Source organism: Camelus bactrianus, unplaced genomic scaffold (genome assembly GCF_048773025.1).
Source record: "Camelus bactrianus isolate YW-2024 breed Bactrian camel unplaced genomic scaffold, ASM4877302v1 HiC_scaffold_21, whole genome shotgun sequence".
Lineage (NCBI taxonomy): Eukaryota > Metazoa > Chordata > Mammalia > Artiodactyla > Camelidae > Camelus > Camelus bactrianus.
In genome coordinates, this window is record NW_027413935.1 from 1,850,138 (window position 1) to 1,859,200 (window position 9,063).

Genomic DNA, 9,063 nt, shown 5'->3' on the forward strand with positions numbered 1-9,063 from the left:
AAGGGTATATTAGTATTTCTATTCAAGTCATTACATTTTCAAACATTGGAACTGCTCAGATTTGGTTCACTGCACAAACCAATCACTTAGAATGTTAAAGAGCATGACTTTGGTCTCCTGGAGACAGCTCTTCTGTGATTGAGCTCTTCTTTGCACGGCCTGTCTACCTTCCCTTTGAATTTTTTTTTCTTGTTGTTGTTTTTTTTTTTCCCCCTTGTCAGCCTACATTGTGAATGCAACTGATAGAACAAACACCAACACCTAACACTGGAAACTCTCTCCTCTGAACTCATTTGAAACACATGCTGAGGTTCTCAATCGGCAAGTTTTATAAAGTGTCAGAAAGTTTTATTAGAGTTGGGAGTGATTGTTGGACTCATTATAATCACACAGGGAGCTTAAGAAAATACTAATGCCTCAGCCCCACCTTCAGAAATTCTGAATTAACTTGTCTGGGGAAGGCTGCAGGCCCCTATGTTTTTAAAAAGTTTTTCAAGCAATTTGAATGTCCAGCCAATTGGAGAACCACTGGGCTAGTCCCATTCGATCAGATAAAAACAGAAATTCATATAGGATTTGACATAGCAAAGGGCACAAAACTAGACATCAGAATAGCTGAGACTAAACACTGACGGCGCTGGCTCTCCCAGCCCCGCAGACGCTGGCGCCGCCTCCCTCCGCCGAGGGGACCCGGGGTGGCAGCCGCCACAACCCCCATCCTTCCCGCGCCCCGCGCCCTGCCGCTGCCGCCGCCGCCGCCGCCGCCGCCGTCGCCGCCCCCACTCACCTCAGGGGCGCAACCGGCACAGCCGGCCTTCGGCCTCGTTCCCGCCGAAGCGTCTCGGTGTGGTACTCACTGCGCGGGCCGGTTCTTCCCCGGCGGTCGCAGGGGGTTCAGGGGTGGGGGGGCGGGGAACGGCCGTCACACGAGCAACGAACCGAAGCGCCGCCTGTTGGCATTTTCCACACGCCGGCGCCACCGCAGTCGCCTTGGGTCCGCACGGCGCCCTGCCGGCCGCAGCTCTTGCTGTCTCGCCCATCCGACAAGCCTCCGCGGACAGGGGAGGGGGCCGCGGCGCGAGTCGGAGGCCGGGCGGGGGTGTGCGCAGACTCTTTCCTCTGGGCACTGCGCGCATGCGCACCAGCGGGTCGGAAACCGCGGCCGCTGCGTGGGGGCGGGACACGCGTCCGCTGCGTGGGGTCCGGACCCGCCCAGGGGCGCTGGTCCAGCTCCGCCAATCGCGAGGGCCGGGTACCTCTTGGCGCGGGCCATTTGAATGATTCGTGGCCGCCTGTGGTGAGGGCAGTTGGGCAGGCCGCTGCCCTTTTGGGAGCTTCTCTGACATCAGGAGGGGAACCCGCCCCTCATCCTTTCGCCGGAGCCCCACCCTCCCCAGGCCGCGGGACTGGCAAAAAAAAAAAAAAAAAAAGCTGGGAAAGTAAAACAACACTGACTTCAAGATAACGGTTACGTCTTTGGATGGAAAGAAGGGAATGGGATAAAGGAAAGGAGAAAAAGAAACTTCAAGCATTTGTATATGATTTGATTTCTTAAAAGAAAGATTTTTAAATGCTAACATTTTGCCACAATGCTTCAATGTTTTGAAGAAATAAAATGTTAATATGTAATTTTATTACATAAAAACCCAAAATTTAGTCATGCATATGCACACAGATATGCATATTTTATATGTAAACATAAAAAACATGATTCAATGAATAAAATGATAGAGATTTTCTTTATCATTGAGCTTTATTCTTTTCCTGAACTTACGGTTATTTCAGGTACTTCAGGGCTCCAGAGCTTGCCAGGAGACGCACATGTCCAAGAAGGCCAGTCCCCAGCAGGGAAGCAGGATGGAGCCCCAGGTGCAGGTAGGTCACGGCACGATGGGGGTACTGGGGATGGTCGAAGGCAGGCAGGGAGGCTCGGGGTCAGGCAACGGGGAGGGAAGCACCGGGGTGTATGTGGGGCACAGGTAGGCCAAGGCAGGATGGAGTGAGGGGCGCTGTGTGGGACCCAAGTAGGAAGGGAGGGGAGGGGTGCTTCAGGAGCCAGGGTCGGGCTATCCCCTCCCCCCACCTCCTGCCACCTCCCAAAGCAGCAGCTGAGTCCCTCCTGAGCTCCCTGTGGGACAGGCCCAGCTTTGGCATCTGCGTCCTTGCCCCAACTTGCTACACGGCTCCCCTCATCTGGAGCCCCCGGCCCGCTTATCTTTCCCACCACAGACCGAATGCATCTTTGGGCATGTGGCTGGCTCTGGGATGAAATGTTTCCAGGGCACTTCATTGGCACTCTTAACTCGTGTCATAACACACTGAATTGTTTTATAAGTACGTTTAGAAATAGCTTATTCACAAGAATATCAAACTTCCTCATTCTTGGTCAACATTGACAGATTGTCATTTATCTTAGCATGTTATACATACTCCAGTTAAGTATTTTTCCCCCTTTGTCTGTGATCGTCTACAGATAACACTGGTCTGCTATTAGCTTAGAGTCCATCTCTGCCTTTGCTCTTTCATTTTTCCTGAACTTCCCGTGTGGGATAATTTCTCATATTGCTTTCCCTGATCCTAACTTACTTATTATAATTAAGCGGGGTGTAGGAATAGGAATATAGTATAGTTATGAAGGTACAATAACATATATTCCATTATTCTAAATTGATTTAAATGTACTTAAAAATTATAGTTGAAGATAGAGTGCCTCGTTTGGAAGGGAAGGGGGTCTACACAATATTTGCTTTTATAAAGGGGGTATTGGGTCTGAAATGATAGCTATGGCCATAAGTTAGCAACGTTTGCTAGGAACTGGGTTGATGTTAACTCTGCTAGTTCTGATCCATAGATCACAGTCCTTTGTAGATCTATGTTCTATTGTAGACTTTGTGTGTTAGGTGCAGCATTCATCACATTTTATGTACCGCATTATACATATGATATTCAGTAGCTTACCCTTGTAAATGAAAAGATAAAAGGACTATAGATGAGTAGATTCTTAGTGAGTTGTTCCCCGCCCTCTCCCATTCCCACTAATTTGCTTAGAGATAGCCAATAGAGACGATTCTTTAAACATGTGGATGAGGATAGAAACTCAATCCTTAACCATTACACAGTTTCAGGACTGACTTTAAATTAAATTTTAGGCTATCATTAGCAGTGTACCGCTATTCTCAGGTTTCTTTTATAGTCTCTTGTTTCGATGACCTTTTCGTACTTCGGTCTTTGCTTAATTTCATTCAGAGGTAGAAAATACGGTAATTTTTAACAACTCCTTGGTAATTCTGCAAATACAAAGGAAGTTTTAAAAAGGCAGATTTAAAAAGAAAAGAATTGATTTGATTCCAAAGCTGGTATTAACATATTTTAAGGCAGAGGAAAGATAAGGAGCAAGATGAATCTTAAGGTTATAAGAGGCCCATCAAATTGACCTACATGAGCTCACAGAAGTTACACGTTTCCTAAGGCCAAGGAACTGTTTCATGACCTTGAAGGGTATATTAGTATTTCTATTCAAGTCATTACATTTTCAAACATTGGAACTGCTCAGATTTGGTTCACTGCACAAACCAATCACTTAGAATGTTAAAGAGCATGACTTTGGTCTCCTGGAGACAGCTCTTCTGTGATTGAGCTCTTCTTTGCACGGCCTGTCTACCTTCCCTTTGAATTTTTTTTTCTTGTTGTTGTTTTTTTTTTTCCCCCTTGTCAGCCTACATTGTGAATGCAACTGATAGAACAAACACCAACACCTAACACTGGAAACTCTCTCCTCTGAACTCATTTGAAACACATGCTGAGGTTCTCAATCGGCAAGTTTTATAAAGTGTCAGAAAGTTTTATTAGAGTTGGGAGTGATTGTTGGACTCATTATAATCACACAGGGAGCTTAAGAAAATACTAATGCCTCAGCCCCACCTTCAGAAATTCTGAATTAACTTGTCTGGGGAAGGCTGCAGGCCCCTATGTTTTTAAAAAGTTTTTCAAGCAATTTGAATGTCCAGCCAATTGGAGAACCACTGGGCTAGTCCCATTCGATCAGATAAAAACAGAAATTCATATAGGATTTGACATAGCAAAGGGCACAAAACTAGACATCAGAATAGCTGAGACTAAACACTGACGGCGCTGGCTCTCCCAGCCCCGCAGACGCTGGCGCCGCCTCCCTCCGCCAAGGGGACCCGGGGTGGCAGCCGCCACAACCCCCATCCTTCCCGCGCCCCGCGCCCTGCCGCTGCCGCCGCCGCCGCCGCCGCCGCCGCCGCCGCCCCCACTCACCTCAGGGGCGCAACCGGCACAGCCGGCCGTCGGCCTCGTTCCCGCCGAAGCGTCTCGGTGTGGTACTCACTGCGCGGGCCGGTTCTTCCCCGGCGGTCGCAGGGGGTTCAGGGGTGGGGGGGCGGGGAACGGCCGTCACACGAGCAACGAACCGAAGCGCCGCCTGTTGGCATTTTCCACACGCCGGCGCCACCGCAGTCGCCTTGGGTCCGCACGGCGCCCTGCCGGCCGCAGCTCTTGCTGTCTCGCCCATCCGACAAGCCTCCGCGGACAGGGGAGGGGGCCGCGGCGCGAGTCGGAGGCCGGGCGGGGGTGTGCGCAGACTCTTTCCTCTGGGCACTGCGCGCATGCGCACCAGCGGGTCGGAAACCGCGGCCGCTGCGTGGGGGCGGGACACGCGTCCGCTGCGTGGGGTCCGGACCCGCCCAGGGGCGCTGGTCCAGCTCCGCCAATCGCGATGGCCGGGTACCTCTTGGCGCGGGCCATTTGAATGATTCGCGGCCGCCTGTGGTGAGGGCAGTTGGGCAGGCCGCTGCCCTTTTGGGAGCTTCTCTGACATCAGGAGGGGAACCCGCCCCTCATCCTTTCGCCGGAGACCCACCCTCCCCAGGCTGCGGGACTGGCAAAAAAAAAAAAAAAAAAAAAAAAAAAAAAAAAAAAAAGCTGAGAAAGTAAAACAACACTGACTTCAGGATAATAGTTATGTCTTTGGATGGAAAGAAGGGAATGGGATAAAGGAAAGGTGAAAAAGAAACTTCAAGCATTTGCATATGATTTGATTTCTTAGAAGAAAGATTTTTAAATGCTAACATTTTGCCACAATGCTTCAATGTTTTAAAGAAATAAAATATTCATATGTAATTTTATTACATAGAAACGCAAAATATAGTCATCCATATGCACACAGATATGCATATTTTATATGTAAACATAAAAAACACTATTCCATGAATAAAATGATAGAGATTTTCTTTATCATTGAGCTTTATTCTTTTCCTGAACTTACGGTTATTTCAGGTACTTCAGGGCTCCTGAGCTTGCCAGGAGACGCACATGTCCAAGAAGGCCAGTCCCCAGCAGGGAAGCAGGATGGAGCCCCAGGTGCAGGTAGGTCACGGCAGGATGGGGTTACTGGGGATGGTCGAAGGCAGGCAGGTAGGCTCGGGGTCCGGCAACGGGGAGGGAAGAATCGGGGTGTATGTGGGGCACAGGTAGGCCAAGGCAGGATGGAGTGAGGGGCGCTGTGTGGGACCCAAATAGGAAGGGAGGGGAGGGGTGCTTCAGGAGCCAGGGTCGGGCTATCCCCTCCCCCCCACCTCCTGCCACCTCCCAAAGCAGCAGCTGAGTCCCTCCTGAGCTCCCTGTCGGACAGGCCCAGCTTTGGCATCTGCGTCCTTGCCCCACGTTGCTACACGGCTCCCCTCATCTGGAGCCCCCGGCCCACTTTTCTTTCCCACCACAGACTGAATGCATCTTTGGACATGTGGCTGGCTCTGGGATGAAATGTTTCCAGGGCACTTCATTGGCACTCTTAACTCTTGTCGTAACACACTGAATTGTTTTATAAGTACGTTTAGAAATAGCTTATTCACAAGAATATCAAACTTCCTCATTCTTGGTCAACATTGACAGATTGTCATTTATCTTAGCATGTTATACATACTCCAGTTGAGTATTTTTCCCCCTTTGTCTGTGATCGTCTACAGAGAAAACTGGCCTGCTAGTAGCTGAGAGTCCATCTCTGTCTTTACTCTTTCATTTTTCCTGAACTTCCCATGTGGGATAATTTCTCATATTGCTTTCCCTGATCCTAACTTACTTATTATAATTAAGCGGGGTGTAAGAATAGGAATATAGTATAGTTATGGATGTACAATAACATATATTCCATTATTCTAAATTGATTTAAATGTACTTAAAAATTATTGTTGAAAATAGAGTGCCTCATTTGGAAGGGAAGGGGGTCTACAGAATATTTGCTTTTATAACGGGGGTATTGGGTCTGAAATGATAGCTATGGCCATAAGTAAGCAACGTTTCCTAGGCAGCTGGGTTGATGTTAACTCTGCTAGTTCTGATCCATAGATCATAGTCCTTTATAGATCTATGGTCTATTGTAGACTTTGTGTGTTAGGTGCAGCATTTATCACATTTTATGTACCGCATCATATATATGATATTCAGTAGCTTACCCTTGTAAATGAAAAGATAAAAGGACTATAGATGAGTAGATTCTTAGTGAGTTGTTCCCCGTCCTCTCCCATTCCCACTTATTTGGTTAGAGATAGCCAATACAGACGATTCTTTAAACATGTGGATGAGGATAGAAACTCAATCCTTAACCATTACACATTTTCAGGACTGGCTTTAAATTAAATTTTAGGCTATCATTAGCAATGTACCGCTATTCTCAGGTTTCTTTTATAGTCTCTTGTTTCGATGACCTTTTCGTACTTCGGTCTTTGCTTAATTTCATTCAGAGGTAGAAAATACTGTAATTTTTAACAACCCCTTGGTAATTCTGCAAATACAAAGGAAGTTTTTAAAAGGCAGATTTAAAAAGAAAAGAATTGATTTGATTCCAAAGCTGGTATTAACATATTTTAATGCAGAGGAAAGATAAGGAGCAAGATGAATCTTAAGGTTATAAGAGGCCCATCAAATTGACCTACATGAGCTCACAGTAGTTACACGTTTCCTAAGGCCAAGGAACTGTTTCATGACCTTGAAGGGTATATTAGTATTTCTATTCAAGTCATTACATTTTCAAACATTAGAACTGCTCAGATTTGGTTCACTGCACAAACCAATCACTTAGAATGTGAAAGAGCATGACTTTGGTCTCCTGGAGACAGCTCTTCTGTGATTGAGCTCTCGTTTGCACGGCCTGTCTACCTTCCCTGTTAAATTTTTTTGTTGTTTTTTTTTTTTTTTTCCCTTGTCAGCCTACATTGTGAATGCAACTGATAGAACAAACACCAACACCTAACACTGGAAACTCTCTCCTCTGAACTCATTTGAAACACATGCTGAGGTTCTCAATCGGCAAGTTTTATAAAATGTCAGAACGTTTTATTAGAGTTGGGAGTGATTGTTGGACTCATAATAATCACACAGGGAGCTTAAGAAAATACTAATGCCTCAGCCCCACCTTCAGAAATTCTGAATTAACTTGTCTGGGGAAGACTGCAGGCCCCTATGTTTTTAAAAAGTTTTCCAAGCAATTTGAATGTCCAGCCAATTGGAGAACCACTGGGCTAGTCCCATGCGATCAGATAAAAACAGAAATTCATATAGGATTGGACATAGCAAAGGGCACAAAACTAGACATCAGAATAGCTGAGACTAAACACTGACGGCGCCGGCCCTCCCCGCCCCGCAGAGGCCCGCGCGGACTCCATCCGCCGCGGGGACCCTGGGTGGCAGCCGCCGCAACCCACGTCCTTCCCGCGCCCCGCGCCCCGCCGCCGCCGCCGCCGCAGCCCGCACTCACCTCAGGGGCGCAAGCGGCACAGCCGGCCGTCGGCCTCGTTCCCGCCGAAGCGTCTCGGTGCGGTACTCCCTGCGCGGGCGGGTTCTTCCCTGGCGGTCGCAGGGGGTTCAGGGGTGGGGGGGCGGGGAACGGCCGTCACACGAGCAACGAACCGAAGCGCCGCCTGGTGGCATTTTCCACAGGCCGGCGCCACCGCAGCCGCCTTGGGTCCGCACAGCCCCCTGCCGGCCGCAGCTCTTGCTGTCTCGCCGAGCCGACAAGCCTCCGCGGACAGGGGAGGAAGCCACGGCGCGAGTCGGAGGCCGGGCGGGGGTGTGCGCAGACTCTGTCCTCTGGGGACTGCGCGCATGCGCACCAGCGGGGCGGGACCCGCGGCCGCTGCGTGGGGGCGGGACCCGCGGCCGCTTCGTGGGGGCCGGCCCCGCCCAGGGGCACTGGTCCGGCTCAGCCAATCGCGAGCGCCGGGTACCTCTTGGCGCGGGCGATTTGAATGGTTCGCGGCCGCCTGAGGTGGCGGCAGGTGGGCACGCCGCTGCCCTTTTGGGAGCTTCTCTGAGATCGGGGGTGGGGGAACCCGCCTCTCATCCTTTCGCCGGAGCCCCACCCTCCCCAGGCCGCGGGACTGGCAAAAAAAAAAAAAAAAAAAGCTGGGAAAGTAAAACAACACTGACTTCAGGATAACAGTTATGTCTTTGGATGGAAAGAAGGGAATGGGATAAAGGAAAGTTGAAAAAGAAACTTCAAGCATTTGTATATGATTTGATTTCTTAGAAGAAAGATTTTTAAATGCTAACATTTTGCCACAATGTTTCAATGTTTTAAAGGAATAAAATGTTAATATGTAATTATATTACATAAAAACCCAAAATACAGTCATGCATATGCACACAGATATGCATATTTTATATGTAAACATAAAAAACATTATTCAATGAATAAAATGATAGAGATTTTCTTTATCATTGAGCTTTATTCTTCTCCTGAACTTACGGTTATTTCAGGTACTTCAGGGCTCCAGAGCTTGCCAGGAGACGCACATGTCCAAGAAGGCCAGTCCCCAGCAGGGAAGCAGGATGGAGCCCCAGGTGCAGGTAGGTCTCGGCACGATGGGGGTACTGGGGATGGTCGAAGGCAGGCAGGGAGGCTCGGGGTCAGGCAACGGGGAGGGAAGCACCGGGGTGTATGTGGGGCACAGGTAGGCCAAGGCAGGATGGAGTGAGGGTCGCTGTGTGGGACCCAAGTAGGAAGGGAGGGGAGGGGTGCTTCAGGAGCCAGGGTCGGGCTATCCC